We start from the raw sequence: 19,285 nt of genomic DNA on the forward strand, positions 1-19,285 counted from the left end.
TAAAAAAAAAACGGATCAAAACGGATCCGTTTTTTTAACGGACACAAAAGTAGTGTCAGCTACGTTTTTGTGTGCGTAAAAAAAAAACAATGGAAGTCAATGGAAAAACGGATCAAAACGGATGCACACAAATGCATGTGTTTTTTATCCGTTTTTTTTGTTTACCTGACACAGTGACATCTAGTGGAAATAAACAAATACTGCAGGCACAAGTGTAAATACAGGTTATAGTGTAGAGAATTACAAGTGGGCAGGAAACATCAAATACCATACCCGCTCTGGGACACTGCGTACCCATACAGGGTTCTAAGTGATCCCTGTGTTTTAGTTTCAATAGTTTTTATTGAAGAAATCTTTGGTATAAACAGTTTGAGAATATTGAGCAGAGAGGTACAATCTTACTGTAACATAAATTTCAGTTTACAAGTTTACATACAAAGATGTGGTACATCTCTTAGATTTAGAATAGTTATTTCATAGAATCAGTGGTTAATAGATTTCGTTACATGTCTTTGAATGAACAAATTAGTTACAGTGAAAACATAAAACAGAAAACAAACAAAAAAAAAAAACAATGGCTGTATAGCCAACAGTGGTATGCAGTAAGTTGTTGTTGAGCATTGGTTAATAAGGTCTCATCTGGCGCAACAATATTAGGATATTGTTGAAATATTATATGTCATGCGTTAGGGTATAAATAGTAAATTCTGAGTCTACCTATGGAGGAGGGTTTATGCAATGAGTGGAGTTCATCCATGGGGACCATTCCTCTACAAATTTGGAGTATCGCATCGAGCCCAAGGCAATGATATGTTCATAGATAAAGGTATTATTGATGGAGTCAATAACTTCGTTCAGTTTAGGAGATTCTGGGTTTTTCCAATGCCTGACCAGTACGATTTTTGATATAATCAGGAATTTACAACAAAAGGGTCTAAAACGGTGTGGTAGGCTCTCCATATTAATCAACAGTAAAGCAAATTGGGGGGACCAGGAAAGGGGAATAGGTATTACTGATTGCAAGAGGTCTCTGCATTTTTGCCAATATGAAATAATCCATAGAATATGTAAAAGGGAACCTCTCTCAGAGCAGAGTCTCCAGCAGCAATCTTCAACGTTGGGGTATATGGTTGCTAGTTTAGCTGGAGTATAGTACCAACGAAGGATTGTCTTGATTGCCGACTCTACATGCGAGCTGCATTTAAGATGTTTGTGGATGCAACGGAAAGCGCTATGCCACTCAGAATCTAGAAAAGTTATGCTTAATTCTTGTTCCCATGATTTCAGTGGGTGGGTTTTATTAAATTGTCCAACTGATTCTAGTTTGGCATAGAGATATTTTAGGCCTTTCCCACCAGAAGAATAATAGGAGGAAATTGCAGAATCATAGAACAGACCAGAGGGGGTCAAGTCTTTTAATTTATGGCGGATTTGAAAATACTTAAAAAGATCCCTGTGTTTTAGATAATCAGTATTCTGCCCCTAACATCCATGCAGCAGTTACAGTATGTGAAGAACTGATGGTACTTGGCATCAGTAAGAACAGCAGAGCCTTGTAAACCCCAGCCCTAACTCAGCCCACATGTGACAGCTATATACTGCTGAGCTGTGGGGAGGGCTGCTGTCAGGGGCGTAGCTAATGTCTCCTGGGCTCTGGTGCGAGAGGCCAACTTGGGCCCCCCCCCTCCTTTCACGACCAAGTGATGCTATTGGTGTGTATATATATATATATATATATATATATATATATATATATATATATATACACACACACACACACCAAGACAGATATTACCAATAACACCAGCATATTGGAAGAGAAAGTATTATCACCGTACATATTACTGCCATACTGTTACCGACCAAATCCTGTATACTGAGACCAATATTACCAGTAATACCAGTATATAGGAAGGAAACATTACCGCCACACCACAACCACTACCATCACCACCATATTGTTACTGAACAAATCCAGTATACTAAATCACCTCATCCAGTCATATAGAGGTGGTCCCAGCTCTACACAGGCTCTATACACCATATACATTACAGTGCAGTTATATCAGGTGACTCACAGGAGACGTCTTTCCTGATCGGAGTTCTTTCCTTTTCATCTTCTCCATTTGCCCTGTGCCGTTATGAGAACTTCTCCAAGCCACGAAACCACAGAATCTGCCAGACAGACATATTAGTCTCCTCACTCTGGCACCATCCTCATCTATATACACACTGCACATCTGTATTGTCCCCTTTACACCCTCATTTAGTGGGTAGCCCTGACTCTATGTGACCCCCTAATAATATATGCCCCCCTCTGTGTATTCCCTCTCCCCCTATGTTGCCCCCCCCAAATAGATGGCCCCTCTCCCCCCATGTTGCCCTCCTTATAGATGGCCCCCTCTCCCCCCTCCATATAGATGGCCCCCTTTACCCCCTCCCTTATAGATGGCCCCCTCTCTCCTCACCCTCCCTTATGGATGGCCCCCTCTCCCCCCACCCTCCCTTATAGATGGCCCCCTCTCCCCCCCTCCCTTATAGATGGTCCCCTTCCCCCCCCTCTCTTATAGATGGTCTCCTTCCCCCCCTCCCTTATAGATGGTCCCCTTCACCCCCCCTGCCTTATAGATGGTCCCCTTCACCCCCCCTCCTCCCTTATAGATGGTCCCCTTCACCCCCCCTCCCTTATAGATGGTCCCCTTCACCCCCCCCTCCCTTATAGATGGTCCCCTTCACCCCCCCCCCTTATAGATGGTCCCCTTCACCCCCCCTCCTCCCTTATAGATGGTCCCCTTCACCCCCCTCCTCCCTTATAGATGGTCCCCTTCACCCCCCTCCTCCCTTATAGATGGTCCCCTTCACCCCCCCCCCTTATAGATGGTCCCCTTCACCACCCCTGCCTTATAGATGGTCCCCTTCACCCCCCCTCCTCCCTTATAGATGGTCCCCTTCACCCCCCCTCTCCTCCCTTATAGATGGTCCCCTTCACCCCCCCTCCCTTATAGATGGTCCCCTTCACCCCCCCTCCCTTATAGATGGTCCCCTTCACCCCCCCTTATAGATGGTCCCCTTCACCCCCCCCTCCTCCCTTATAGATGGTCCCCTTCACCCCCCCTCCTCCCTTCTAGATGGTCCCCTTCACCCCCCCTCCTCCCTTATAGATGGTCCCCTTTCCCCCCACCTCCTCCCTTATAGATGGTCCCCTTCCCCCCCTCCTCCCCCCTTATAGATGGTCCCCTTCCCCCCTCCTCCCTTATAGAGGGTCCCCTTTCCCCCCACCTCCTCCCTTATAGATGGTCCCCTTCCCCCCCTCCCTTATAGATGGTCCCCTTCACCCCCCCTCCTCCCTTATAGATGGTCCCCTTCACCCCCCCTCCTCCCTTATAGATGGTCCCCTTCACCCCCTCCCTTATAGATGGTCCCCTTCACCCCCCCTCCTCCCTTATAGATGGTCCCCTTCACCCCCCCTCCTCCCTTATAGATGGTCCCCTTCACCCCCCCTCCTCCCTTATAGATGGTCCCCTTCACCCCCCCTCCCTTATAGATGGTCCCCTTCACCCCCCCTCCTCCCTTATAGATGGTCCCCTTCACCCCTTTCCTCCCTTATAGATGGTCCCCTTCACCCCCCCCCCCCTTCCCTTATAGATGGTCCCCTTTCCCCCCACCCTCATAGATGCCCCCCTCTTTCCCCCCACCCGTACAGGCTGATAAAAAAACAAAACTTAACTCACCTGACAACGCGCTCCCACGTTGATCCTCACTCCTTCGGTCTTTCCCCCGCTGTTGCGCGGCTGCCGGGGGTGTCGCGTCTTATCCCCGGCAGCGCGCGCATCCCAGAGCTCCCTGCACGCCGGAACCAGAAGTCAGGGCCCAAGGCGCGCAGGGAGCTCTGGGATGCGTGCGCTGCCGGGGATAAGACGCAACATCCCCGGCAGCTGCGCAGCAGCCGGGGGAAGACGGAGTCGGACTCTTGTGACCGCAAGCAAAACAATGCTTGCGGTCACAAGAGTGATTAAAAGGGAGGCCCTTTGTGGCGGGCCCGGTCGCGGCGGCGACCCCCGCGACCACGGTGGCTACGCCACTGGCTGCTGTCATATATTGTGAGACTAAGGGTCCATTTACACAGAAAGATCATCTGACAGATTATCTGCCAAAGATTTGAAGCCAAAGCCAGAAACAGACTATAAACAGAGATCAGGTCATAAAGGAAAGAGATTTCTCCTCTTTCAAATCCATTCCTGGCTTTGGCTTCAAATCTGTCAAATTGGCAGATAATCTTTCTGTGTAAATGGACCCTTACAGGTGACCGCGGGTGACAGTACAGAGGGGGATCATGTAGACAGATGATTAAGTGGTGCTGGAGCTGTAAGCTTTGCCAGGTTGAGGGATTTGTGTTATGAAGGATTGGTACAATATAGGCACTTTCTTCCAAAATCAGCATCACCCTGGTAGTGTGTTGTATTAAAAGCTGGCTCAATTCACTTCAGTGGAGATTCAATACCACACAGCCTGAGGGCAGGGGTGGTGCAGTTTCTGGTAGAGAACAGCCACAAGTGGTTATATGTAGAGAGCATTTTACACTGTTTAAACCCTTTACATTCACATTAGACAAAATTATTTTTAATGATTAACGACTAACAATCGCAAACAAGACTTTTTACCGTTTAATCTAAAATCGTTCACCATATTATACAGAACGATAGTCATTAGTTACGATCGTTACTGTGATCGTTTACTCCATCTGATCCCAGCAAAACAATGAAAAATGTGCAATTAGGGTCCATTTACACAGAAAGATTATCTGACAGATTATCTGCCAAAGATTTGAAGCCAAAGCCAGGAATGGATTTGAGAAGAGGAGAAATCTCAGGCTTTCCTTTATGACCTGATCTTTGTTTGTAGACTGTTCCTGGCTTTGGCTTCAAATCGTTGACAGATAATCTGTCAGATAATCTTTCTGTGTGAATGGACCCTTACACTGAACGATTAGTGAACAAATGCGGAACTTGAGTGAATGAATGTGGAACTACAGCGAATGATTACCGAACGATTAACAATGATTTTAAGTTAAAATCTAAATCAACGATCACAGACGATTTTTCAGTCATTGCCTGCAAGTACACAGGACGATCATTTACATTTCAACGATATAACGATTTTTTGCACGATAATTGTCCCGTGTAATAGGGCTCTAAGAGTAATGCAGTAGAATATACCCTTTATTAAGCAGAAACCATCGCTGTCTGCCATCATTCCCTATGTGTAACATAATCAGTTGGGAGCCCACTCAGAGTTACTCGCCTCCCTTAGAATAAATCATGATAAAGGAGGTGCGCCATGCCTCCTGCCCGCCTTGCCGTGCCCCCCCCCCCAAGCTCACCCTGCCCGTCCATCAGAGACAAGCGGGGCATACGTCAGGTGTACGCCAGAGAGGAAGGGGGGAATCTGCACCTTCTCCTTTGTCTACGCCTCGGGCTGAGCCTTTATAAATGTCCCCCATAATGTCTGCACAGGGAGTGTTAAGGCCCAATGGCTGCTGCTATAAGTTAACCTGGCTGCTGTTTTTTATTTTCAAGACCATTGTCCATTTCATTATTATTTTTCTTTCTTTAGTTCATCAATATTAATGTTATTTTCAGCTATGTTATTTTTGCCAGAACAATTTCGCGATAATTTGCATCCATGACTCAAAGGTTTGGAGCCAAGCCAAAGGAAAGTAGATCAGCATTGGAGATCAACATTGTAAACACTAGTCACAGGAGAGAAAGTATAGCCAAAGCAAAGATCAACAACCCTGTGACTTGCTACTGGCATAGCTGCTACGACTCAGCAAGGTAAGGAACCTATCTGTTATAGACACTAGGGTTGCCATTATAATGGGACTGTCTTATAGGTTCATATTCGATAGGTTCAAAGAGGTTATCCACCACTAAAAAAATACAACTACTTTCTTCTAGACACAGCACCGCTCTTGTCTCCAGTTAGGGTGCAGGTTTTGCAGCTTAGTTCCATTGAATTCAATGGAGATTAACTGCAAACCACACCTGAACTGGAGAAAAGAGTGATGCTGTGTCTGGAAGAAAGCGGCCATGTTTATTGTAGCGCTGGATAACCCCTTTAAGTCTTATTTTCCTTTTTTCCCCCCGGGAAATAATGCCATCCTTAATCAATGTTTCATTACCAGACGTGGCCCATTAACATGAGGGGCGCAGGTTCTGGTAGAACCTTTCTTCAAACAACCCTATTAAGCAGAAACTAGATAACATAAGTGCGGCTGTTATTGGGTCAACTGAATCTGGAAACTAGACATAAAATTAATTTTTAGTAAAGGGAAGTAGGTGAGAGAGGGAGCTACAGCGTTCCAGTTTAGGTGTTACTGGTATTAACATGTTGCATTCGTAAACACTGCCAATGGGCGAGAGAGATAGGTCATGTTAAGGACCTGTCTATATGAGATACTAGAAAATTTACCCGGCGCTGCCCGGGTATAAAGTGTCAGTATGTTAATTAGATTTGTTCTAAGGTGCCCAGGAGGCCAATCTAAAAGGTATTATCAGTGGAATTAGTGTATACCTGTAGTGCATAGTTGGAGGGGTTCTGTATACCTACAGTGTATAGTTTTTAGGGGCCCAGCATATCTGTAGTGCATAGTTGGGGGGTAAAGGGGGGCTGTATAACTATAGTGTATAGTTGGGGGGTTCCTGTATCCCTGTAGTGTGTAGTTGGGGGGGGGGGCTGTATTCCTGTACTGTATAGTTTGGGTAGTCCTGTATACCTGCAGTGTATAGTTGGTGAAAGTCCTGTATACCTGTACTGTATACAGTAGTTCGGGGGTCCTGTATTCCTGTAGTATATAGTTGATGCTGTATACCTGTAATGTATAGTTGGTGGAGGTTTTGTATACCTGTAGTTAATAGTTTGAGGGTCCTGGATACCTGTAGTGTATAGTTGGTGGAGGACTTGTATACCTGTAGTATATAGTTCGGGGGTCCTGTATACCTGTAGTGTAAAGTTTGAGTGTCCTGTATACCTGTAGTATATAGTTGGTGGAGGTCCTGTATACCTCTAATTTATAGTTTTGGGGTCCTGTATACCTGTAGTGTATAGTTTGGGGTCCTGTATACTGTAGTATAGAGTTGATGGGGGTGCTGTTTACCTGTATTATAGAGTTGGTGGAGGTCCTGTATACCTGTAGTGTATAGTTTTGGGTTCCTGTAAACCTGTAGTGTATAGTTTGGGGTCCTGTATACCTGTAGTATACAGTTGATGAAGGTCCTGTATACCTGTAGTGTAAAGTTTGGGGGTCCTGCATACCTGTAGTATAGAGTTGGTGAAGGTGCTGTATACCTGTACTATAGAGTTGGTGGAGGTCCTGTATACCTGTAGTGTACAGTTTTGGGGTCCTGTATACATGTAGTGTATAGTTTGGGGTCCTATATACCTGTAGTATATAGTTGGTGGAGTTCCTGTATACCTGTAGTGTATAGTTTGGGGTCCTGTATACCTGTATTATAGAGTTGGTGGGGGCTGTATACCTGTAGTATAGAGTTGGTGGAGGTCCTGTATACCTGTAGTGTATAGTTTTGGGTTCCTGTATACTTGTAGTGTATGGTTTGGGGTCCTGTATACCTGAAGTATATAGTTGGTGGAGGTCCTGTATACCTGAAGTATAGAGTTGGTGGAGGTCCTGTATACCTGTAGTGTATAGTTTTGGTGTCCTGTATACTTGTAGTGTATAGTTTGGGGTCCTGTATACCTGAAGTATATAGTTGGTGGAGGTCCTGTATACTTGAAGTATATAGTTGGTGGAGGTCCTGTTTACCTCTAGTATATAGTTGGTGGAGGTCCTGTGCACCTGTAGTGTATAGTTTTGGGTTCTTGTATACCTCTTGTCTCCTGTATACCTGCAGGGTCGTATTTACCATTAGGCACCCATGGTCTGGTGCCTAGGGTAGCACCTTGCAGAGGGGCAGTACCCTCCTGTTCAGACTTGCCAGAAAATCTGGTGTCCTTTCGAGGGGGGTATGGCGGTATTGCTCAGGTCTGGTATAGCTGTGTTATCCAGTCACAGTATGGCGGTATTGGTCAGGTCTGGTATGGCAGTGTTATCCAGTAACAGTGTGTCGGTATTGGTCAGGTCTGGTGTGGCTGTGTTATCCAGTCACAGTATGGCGGTATTGGTCAGGTCTGGTATTGCAGTGTTATCCAGTCACAGTATGGTGGTATTGGTCAGGTGTGTTATGACAGTGTTATCCAGTCACATTATGGCGGTATTGGTCAGGTGTGGTATGACATTGTTATCCAGTCACAGTATGGTGGTATGGGTCAGGTTTGGTGTGGCAGTGTTATCCAGTCTCAGTATGGCGGTATCAGGTCTGGTATAGCAGTGTTATCCAGTCACAGTGTGGCAGTATTGGTCAAGTCTGGTGTGTCAGTGTTATCCAGTCACAGTATGGCGGTATCGGTCTGGTTTAGCAGTGTTATCCAGTCACACTGTGGCAGTATTGGTCAGGTCTGGTGTGGCAGTGTTATCCAGTCACAGTATGGTGGTATTGGTCAGGTGTGGTATGGCAGTGTTATCCAGTCACAGTATGGCGGAATTGGTCAGGTGTGGTATGACAGTGTTATCCAGTCACAGTTTGGCGGTATTGGTCAGGTCTGGTGTGGCAGTGATATCCAGTCACAGTATGGTGGTATTGGTCTGGTCTGCTATGGCGGTGTTATCCAGTCACAGTATGGTGGTATTGGTCAGGTCTGGTATGGCGGTGTTATCCAGTCACAGTGTGGCGGTATTGTTCAGGTCTGGTGTGGCTGTGTTATCCAGTCACAGTATGGCGGTATTGGTCAGGTCTGGCATGGCGGTGTTATCCAGTCACAGTATGGCGGTATTGGTCAGGTCTGGTATTGCAGTGTTATCCAGTCACAGTATGGTGGTATCAGGTCTGGTATAGCAGTGTTATCCAGTCACAGTGTGGCAGTAGTGGTCAGGTCTGGTATGGCCGTATTGGTCAGGTCTGGTGTGGCGGTGTTAAATGTGACGTCTGGAGCTAATACCTACCAATCCTGATACTAATTAGTGAGTGAAGATGGGACGTCCTCAGGTTTAGTGCTTAGGGCAGCAGCAGATGGTAATACTGCCCTGTATACATGCACTGTATAGTTGGAGTAGGGGATCCTGTATACCTGTAGTGCCCTGTATATACATGTACTGTATAGATGGAGTAGGGGGTCCTGTATACATGTACTGTATAGATGGAGTAGGGGGTCCTGTATATACATGTACTGTATAGATGGAGTAGGGGGCCCTGTATATACATGTACTGTATAGATGGAGTAGGGGGTCCTGTATATACATGTACTGTATGGATGGAGTAGGGGCTCCTGTATATACATGTACTGTATAGATGGAGTAGGGGGCCCTGTATATATATATGTACTGTATAGATGGAGTAGGGGGCCCTGTATATACATGTACTGTATAGATGGAGTAGGGGGTCCTGTATACATGTACTGTATAGATGGAGTAGGGGGTCCTGTATACATGTACTGTATAGATGGAGTAGGGGGCCCTGTATACATGTACTGTATAGATGGAGTAGGGGGTCTACCAGTTATTACTGTGGATGTTGTGAGGCAGCTTCCCTAGCAACCAATGCTCCCTGTGAAAATGAAAGCAGTAATCCTATTGGTTGCTAAGGCTCCCAACTGCCGTTTCTTCTGGGCAAAGCTGCAGCTAATTATATCACCTGTGTGTGCAGTGTGGAGATTTTCCCATTCATCTCTATGGGGCGCCGCTCCTCCCCCTCCCCCTTCCCTCCTGTACATCTGGCGGGGACGGGACCTTCGCTAAAACCTTCCCGGGCACCCAATGTATCTGTGTGCCAAATTTGGGGTCAAACGGTTCAGGCGTTTGGAAGTCTATACGGGACAGACAGACAGACAGACTTTCATTTTTATGATATAGATACAAACCTCCCAAAAGACTGCCAATTTAAGAAAGGGGAGGGTTCAGGGCCGTCTTACCCATTGGGCATGGTAGGCGGCTGCCCGGGGGCCCTTGCGTCCTAGGGGGCCCCTGCCCTGTGACATGTTCCCTGGCCCTTTAACTGGGAGTGCTCCTGATGAGCAGATATGGACTGTGCACAGCTCGCTCTAGTGGCCGGAAGCTGCATTCTGCTTCCGGTCACTAGAGGCCTCTCTCACCCCCTGCATTCCCGCGCGGAGCAGGAGTGACGTCACCAGCAGAGCCCTGAGAGGAAGGAGAAGCTGGAGGCCTGAAGCACAAAGCCGGAGTGAGTATGTGCTGATACCAGGGAAGGGGTTAATCATGGGAGTGCTCTCTGCAGGGATGCAGACAGGGCTGTGGGTGAACTGGTAAACTGGGAGGGAGGGAGGGAGGGGGGATCAGGGGTGTAACTCCTCTGAGTGTGTGTATATATCTCCATTTAGTGTATACAGCAGTGCATTATATACTTATCCTCCTCCTGTATGAGTGTATATATATCTCCATTCAGTGTATACAGCAGTGCATTATATACTTATCCTCCTGTATGAGTGTGTATATATCTCCATTCAGTGTATACAGCAGTGCATTATATACTTATCCTCCTGTATGAGTGTGTATATATCTCCATTCAGTGTATACAGCAGTGCATTATATACTTATCCTCCTGTATGAGTGTATATATCTCTCCATTCAGTGTATACAGCAATGTATTATATACTTATCCTCCTCCTGTATGAGTGTATATATCTCTCCATTCAGTGTATACAGCAGTGTATTATATACTTATCTTCTTCCTGAGTGTGTATATATATCTCCATTGTTGTCTCCCTGTATACTGTATAATACAGTATACAGGGAGACAACATGGTTCTCATATATAATAGTCATGTTGTTGCCCCTCTGTATATATGAGACATGTTGTTTTGCCCTTCTCTATATATAAGCCGTGTTGTTTCCCTGTATATTGTATAATACAGTATACACAGACTCCCTGTATTATACAGTATACAGGGAGACAACATGGCGTATATGCAGAGGGACAGCAACATGTCTCATATATAGAGAGGGGCACCAATATATATTGATTAGGCTATTACCCACCACCTGTATACCCCACATATACCTGTACCCCACATATATATATAATATATATGGTTGTACACATATATCACTATTATAGGCTATATAACCACCTACCTACTGCTCCACCTTTATACCTGTATCTATATGGTAGATAAATAGCCTATAATAGTGATATACTGTATGTGTGCAACATATATGACAATCACTAATATAGGCAATATACCTTACCAGATAAGAGGGTTTTGATGGCAGCGGACGCTGGGGGGGGGGGGGGGGGGGGCAATTCGCACCTCTGCCCAGGGGCCCATAATGCTGTTAAGACGGCCCTGCGAGGGTTACTGCTTTTCTGCAACTCATTTTTTTCCCTTTATAGTCTATAAAGGCTGCTCTTCCATAAGCAGACCACCCCTTTATCTGACAAGGATAAAACTTTTTGAGTAACTTTTTTTTTAGTTATATGTGCTCAGTATCATTTGGATGCAGATCTGTACTGTGCTGCATCACCAAACTGGAGCAAGTAAAAGGGCAACAGTCAGAGACTGGGAGGGGGCAACTCATGTCTTTCTGCATTGGGGGAACTGCCATGCTGGAGACCAAGAATAAAATGAGTAGCCAAGCTGTGGACCAGGATTGAGATAGGGGGTATGCTAGGGAACAAAGCTGACATGGGGAGCCATGCTGGGGAACAGTGATATGAAGAAATCTTTGCTAGTATTTGGATTGGAATGAGATGAAGTGCCATGCTGTGGACTAGGAATGAGATGGAGGGCAATGTGGAGAGCTTTAAATGACATGATAAGGCTGGAAACTAGGGATGAGACAGATGACCTTGCTGGGGACTGGGAATTCTATGAAGACAAATGCTGGGGAAGGGTGTACCATGATGGTGATCCATAATTAAAAAGACAGGAACAACCCTGTAAAAGACCATTTTTTGTGTGCATATTTAGGTGGTTGGTTCCCAGAGATCTCCTCACTGTATGCCAAGGAGTACCATATGAAACAGGTCCCTATACAGAGTATAGATCATTGATAATGCAAAAGGATGCTGGTTGACCTCAGGGAGATCAACCAGAACACCGCAGAGACACCATCATGTGTCTAAACGTCAGTGTATTCCAGAACATTGCCCCCTGGGAAATCAAATATGCAAAAGAACACTGCAGAGACACCATCACATGGTTTCCTTGATTGGAGACATTTCTTGGCTTGGTTGCTACTTCATAGAGGAAGGTCTGGCTAGTTCACTGACGTTGAGACACGTGATGATGTTTCTGCAGTGTTCTTTTGCATGTTTGATTTCCCAGGGGGCAATGTTCTGGAATACACTGATGTCGAGACATGTGATGGTGTCTCTGCGGTGTTCTGGTTGATCTCCCTGAGGTCAACCAGCATCCTTAAGCATGCACTTACTAGGCAATTGCTCCGACTAGTCAGAATCCTACTCCACACTGATGAGGGGCAAACACCCTGAAACAGCTGTCTGTGGATGGATACCTTGCTTGGGTGGTTTCCTTGATTGGAGACATTCCTTGGCTTGGTTGTTCCTTCCTGGAGGAAGATCTGGCTAGTTTACTGACGTTGACACATGTGATAGTTAGAGATGAGCGGAACTTTTGGACTTTCAGTCCGAAAGCCGCTCTCTCCAGTGCGATGCCTGTGATCCCGGGAGTGTAGTTGCGCTCCCGGGAATCTGCGGGCAGGGAATTCAAGATACATTCCTTGGAAATCCAGGGAATGTATCTTGAATTCCCTGGAAGATCCTGGCCGCAGATTCCCGGGAGCCCAACTTCGCTCCCGGGATCGCAGGCATCCAGCATCCAGGTCAACCAGCATCCTTTTGCATGCACTAACTAGGCAATTTCTCCCACTAGCCAGAATCCTACTCCACACTGAAGATGGGCAAACACCCTGAAACAGCTGTCTGTGGATGGATACCTTGCTTGGGTGGTTTCCTTGATTGGAGACATTCCTTGGCTTGGTTTTTCCCTCCCCGAGGAAGGTCTGCCTAGTTTACTGACGTTGAGACACGTGATGGTGTCTCTGCAGTGTTCTTTTTCATAGATCATTGATCATGACTGACGTTGTTGTCTCTTATTATTAATGTTACAGAAAGTAAGGTTCTGCATAGTATAGAGAAGTTTCTGCATTTACAGCTGGAAGATAAGATGAGGCTATTGTGGTTTGTCTTCTTTTTAATTTTACAAGGTAAGCATCATAATATCTCTGCCATAAAAGAAGTTATAAAACATAATAGTGTATTGTGATGCCTATAAAGGACTCTGCTATAGGGAAAATCTAACACTTTTTATTTCACTTTTTAAAGCAAATATACGAGTAGATTCTCACATAAATAGACTGAACTTGAACTGCAGCCTGGTTTCCACGCAAAGCGCCGCTCTATTCCCTGTCACCGGCCCGCCCTTAAACATTGGAGCATCTTTTCCAATGCAAAAAAATCTGCAACTTTTTACAAAATTAGCATACAATAAATGTGTATTTTATACCCAATTCACACGGATTTGATACTTCTTTGACCTGTGGTTCGTATTGAGTGGAGCAAGAGCTGAGTGTACCTGTAACGTCATTTCCCTGAACCAAGAAATCGCCTCATAGCAGGAACCTGAGCAGCATAATGCCAGCAGCAGTGCAGGTGCCAGAAAGGGACGAGCTTGCTTTTTTTTTTTTTGCTTAGAGGGTTAATGCAAAATTGTAACTGATCAAATGAAAATAAAATTGTATATGGTTGTAGATATAGAATGACTATCTAACTAATAAGAGATAATATATGTATCATTATACATGCAAAAGATAAACAATTGTAGAATAAAAACTAAAATTGAGACCAAATTAGGGAAATGTTTTTCTTCACTTCTTCTTGTGAGAGAGAGAGAGAGAGAGAGAGAGAGAGAGAGAGAGAGAGAGAGAGAGAGGAAGGGAGAGATAAGACAGGCAGCTACACCTATTCCTAAACCCCATCCTCCTCACAGCAATACACTGACTGGGCACACATATACCCCACCCTCCTCATAGCTATACACTGGGCACACATATACCCCACCCTCCTCATAGCTATACACTGCCTGGGCACACATATACCCCACCCTCCTCATAGCTATACACTGGACACACATATACCCCACCCTCCTCATAGCTATACACTGGGCACACATATACCCCACCCTCCTCATAGCTATACACTGACTGGGCACACATATACCCCACCCTCCTTATAGCTATACACTGGGCACACATATACCCCACCCTCCTCATAGCTATACACTGGGTACACAAATACCCCACCCTCCTCATAGCTATACACTGCCTGGGCACACATATACCCCACCCTCCTCATAGCTATACACTGCCCCCACATATACCCCACCCTCCTCATAGCTATACACTGGGCACACAAATACCCCACCCTCCTCATAGCAATACATTAGGCATACATATACTCATCCTCTTAAGGCCCTATTACACGGCTGATCACAGGCTCTTTCCTCGTTCCCTGCTCACTGCCAGAGCTATTACACGCGACTACCGTGAGCAGGTAAGGGGCGCGGGGAGCTGTGGGAGGGGAGCCCATAGAAGAATGCAACGGCAGCAGATGATTGCAATTCTTGTCGTCTGCCTTTCAACATGTTGAAAGACATTGAAAGGCAACAATCAGCCGACATCGACATGTCGACTAATCGTTGCCTTTTATTACACAAAGTGATAATCTTCCGTAAAGGCCGATAATTGGCCAATTACGGTGAATAATCACTTTGAGGGAGATCTATCAAAGGGAGTAAAATTTAGAGTGGTGCAAATTGCCCATAGCGACCAATCACATCTTCCAGCTCTGGTGAAAGGAAAGCTGAGCTGTGATTGGTTGCTGTGGGCAGTTTGCACCAGTCTAAATTTTACACCCTTTGATAAATCTCCCCCTTTGTGTAATATGACCTTTAAAGCAGAACCACTGTGCTCAATGTATATGACTATACGACAGGGGGCATAGGTTTCCCCTCCCGAAGTAATGTCTTCCTTTTTTAAGAACTCTGGGGGTGGTTCTGTCAAATTAGTTTAGACTTAGATGTAGGGGATTGGCACAGAGTAGGTGAAGAATACTTTACTCACAGTTACATTGTATAACAGCCCCACCAGAAGGGATACGATGTGTAACCATAAAGCACAATCTTCAACTTAAAGTGTCACTGTTTTTTGGGGGGTTGTTTTTTGCAGAAATCAATAGTCCAGGTTATTTTAGTAAACTTTGTAATTGGGTTTATTAGGCAAATATGCCATTATCTGCATTCAAAAAGGGTCCCCCCTCCCTCCTCTCTCTCATTCACTGCTCATTACCAGGAAATCTCGACTCTTTTACATCAGTCGAGCCCTGTGTAACCTATGGGAGGGAGGAGTAGGGAGGAGGGAGGAGAAGGAAGATTAGTCACCAGCAGAGAGCAGAGAACAAAGGATTACACAGTGGAAGCTGTGTGAAAGCCGGTATTCAGAGGTCAGAGAGGTCTGTGCTGACTTCAGAGGAGATAGCCCAGTGATGTAGCCGTAAATTAACTCTTTGTTGTCCTGTTATGGTGCCTCATCTCCCTCCACCCCTCCCCTCTCCATAAAAAACAATGAAGGTAATTTTAAGAAGTTATCCAGCGAAAATCTTTTTCTTTCAAATCAACTGATATCAGAAAGTTATATTGATTTATAATTTACTTCTATTAAAAAAATCTCAAGTCTTCCCATACTTATCAGCTGCTGTATGTCATGCAGGAAATTATGTTTTATTTTCAGTCTGACGCAGTGCTCTCTGCTGACATCTCGGGCCAAGACAGGAACTGTTCAGAGCAGGAGAGGTTTTCTATGCGGATTCATAAAAAACAGAGTTCCTGTCTCTGCCAAAGATGTCAACAGAGAGCACTGTGTCAGACTGAAAAAATACAGCAGCTGATAAGTATGGGAAGAGTTTTTTATTGAAGTAAATTACAAATCTATATAACTTTCTGATATCAGTTGAAAGAAAAAGATTTTTGCTGGACAACCACTTTAATATGCTAAGTTGACACTTAATATGATCCAAATCAAGCTAAGTAAAGTCACTAGGACCTCATCGATTACACCCAGGAACACTTTAGAAACTAGTTCATTTTTTTTATTATTGCTGTTCATATAACCACCGTGTATGTTGTGCCCCTCCCTGAGGAACACTAAGCAGTCAAAATTTTAGTCCACATCTAGGAAATGAATGTTCCCTACATTAACTTCCAGTTCTATCTTTATTGCTTCTTCTTTTCCAGTATCCTGCAGACCACTTATAGGGGTTCCAAACGCACAGGATCTGTCTATGTCACCAGATGAAGAGACCACAAGCCTCTGTATGAGTAAGATCATGATGTACCAAAAAGAAATGGAGCTCTGTGGATGTGAATCAGTGAAGCCAAAATGTTTTATTTTTGGTGAAGGAACCAAAATGACAGTTAAAACATGAGAATCTGTACAAACAAAATGCAAAAACACCACATTCAGCTTATACAGTAGGAAATGAGGTGCAATAAATAATTATAAAAAACATTGCTCGCCATCTTGTGATGTAAGACACACCTGGAGGACAGTGTACTGATGCCACTGAGATATATATATTTATACCTGTATATATAGTAACAACAAGAGTTGTGAATCCACTAGGCCACCACTAGCCATGGCATAAGCCTCACCAGGCAGTGGAGTGTAAGGGGCTGCTGGTCTTTACTAGAACACACCACAAGGTAGGATGGATCAGGTGACCCCCTGGTCGCTATCCCTGGCTTGGCTTGCTAGCGGAGGCAGGTGAGGTGCAGCTGGAGACACATAGACAGGACAGCAGGCAGAAGCAGCAGAGTGGCATAATAACATCTAAAATATGCCATGTGGTTTTTTTTTTTTTACTGTATTTAGTTACACAATTTTTGCACACTTAACTTAATCCCATGAACATATAATATGGAACTACAAATTTTTGACTCTCAAAGTTTTTGACAAATTTTTGACTCCTCCAGCGCTCAGTAGAGGGAAAAAAAGACCTGTGGAGGAAACCTGTAGGGAACCATGGCTAAAGGTTTTCCCTTCCCTTGGGCTTAGAAGGTTAATGCCAAATTGTTAGTTATCAAATAAAAATAAAATTGTGCATGGTCCCAGATATGTATTACAATAGTATGTGATGCAGGGAGACAGAGTATTTGTCAATTTTTTTTTTTTTTTTTTAATGGACACTATGGGGGCGATTTATAAAAGGGTGTAAAATTTAAACTGGTGCAAACTGGGCCCAGCAACTAATCACAGTTCCTCTATCATGTCACCAGACCTGAAAGCTGAGCTGTGATTGGTTGCTGTGGGCAGTTTGCACCAGTCTAAATTTTACACTCTTTGATAAATCTCCCCCTTTGTCTAGTATAAGGCTGGGTTCACACACAGTATATTTCAGTCAGTATTGTGGTCCTCATATTGCAACCAAATCCAAGAGTGGATTGAAAACACAGAAAGGATCTGTTCACACAATGTTGAAATGGAGTGGATGGACGCCATTTAATGGCAAATATTTGCTGTTATTTTAAAACAACGGCTGTTATATTGAAATAATGGCAGTTATTTACCAATATATGGCGGCCATCCACTCAATTTCATCATTGTGTGAACAGAGCCTTTCTGTGTTTTCAATCCACTCATGGTTGAGGTTGCAAAATACTGACCAAATACTGGCTGAAATATACTGAGTGGGAACCCAGCCTTAGGCTATGTTCACATGCAGTAAAAGATCAGCCATTCTGTGACCCGGCCGGGTCACGGAATGTCCAGTCTCTGAAAGATCATCCCGGCCGGGATCTTTAGGGCCACTCTCCATTGCACGCTATGGAGCACTCGCTCCATAGTGTGCACTGACATGGTTTTCTGTGGACCCTATTTAATAAATAGCGGCCGCATAAATTTGACATGTCAGTGTTTACAGCGCCGTGAGAGATCCCGTCCGGACTGTATACTATGTATATACGCTCCGGCCAGGATTCCTAGGCAGCAATGGAAGTATATTTCCGTATAAATGGTTTTACGAAAATATACGGCGTGTGAACATAGCCGTATAACAGTGTGAGTGCTGCTTGTACATCATTCAATATACTTGACTGGCTGAATGTAGGTATGATTCTTATCAAGCTAAATTTAACTCAATTAAATTGAGTTAAACTTGTAGATCTTTTAAAATCTTCTGAAGGAATCATTATACTACATATGTATGCATTTATAGTGTATCTATAGGAGTCCAGCCACTGCTTTATAGTTCTTAGTTCAGTTATTTTTATATTGGTGTTCAATAATCCAGTAAAGCATCTGCACCCCAGTAGCTTCTCCCTGAGAAATACTAAGCATTAAACGTTGGAGTACACATCTAGCAAATTAATATCCCCCTACCTTTCAGTTTTATTTGCTTCTTCTCTTCCAGTATTTTGCCAACCACTTCTCCAAACTCTCAGGATTTGTGCATATGTCCAGGGAAGAAGACCACCAACCTGTCTAACAATATGATAATGTTTTACCAAAAACAAAAGAAGATATGTGGATCTGAACCAGCACAGCCAAACAGGAGGATTTTTGATATTTGGGGTCATGGAAGCAAAGTTACAGTCATAACAATCTGTACCCTAAAAGTCTGTTGTTGTTGTTTTTTTCTTTTTTAACAAAAAAACAACAAGAACATTTACCATAGCCATTTCTATATCACATTTAGCATCTACAAGCTAAAATAAGGTGCAATAAATTATTTCTAATTAATGTAATTTCTGGATGGCTCTGTCATAGCTCTGCAAGAGTATAAATGTTTTTGATTTACAGTCGATGGGTAGTGTCATCAGAAAAAAAAAATTTTTTGTAATAGAGGCAAATAAAATGTTTTTAATGGTCAAGTTTAAGGGGGACATTTATTAAGTCCGGCATTTTATTTACGCCGGGCGTAAAAATGTCCCCGCAGCTCTGGAGGTCAGGGGATTTATGTAGAGGCGCTTTGCCTCTACATAAATCCCGATTTCACGGAGCCTCTCCATGCAAAAATTTTTAAAATTACACCAGCTCAGAGCTGGCGTAGGTTTCAGTATCATTTTTTGTCGTGAAAAATGATAAATGCAGCGGACCCAGAGCCCGTGCCCCCCGTCCCGCCCCCTCCACACCCCCTTCCCA

General features: G+C 44.4%; 1 long non-coding RNA gene across 1 annotated transcript; it reads left to right on the forward strand.

Moving 5' to 3' along the window:
- The first annotated feature begins 160 nt into the window (after positions 1-160).
- On the forward strand, positions 161-18,856 carry LOC138796708 (uncharacterized). The gene is made up of 5 exons (XR_011363797.1): positions 161-224; positions 5,640-5,834; positions 13,202-13,297; positions 16,381-16,464; positions 18,555-18,856. It is a non-coding gene; the product is annotated as an uncharacterized lncRNA (long non-coding RNA).
- Positions 18,857-19,285: the final 429 nt, after the last annotated feature.

The sequence above is a fragment of the Dendropsophus ebraccatus genome, chromosome 7 (genome assembly GCF_027789765.1).
Source record: "Dendropsophus ebraccatus isolate aDenEbr1 chromosome 7, aDenEbr1.pat, whole genome shotgun sequence".
Lineage (NCBI taxonomy): Eukaryota > Metazoa > Chordata > Amphibia > Anura > Hylidae > Dendropsophus > Dendropsophus ebraccatus.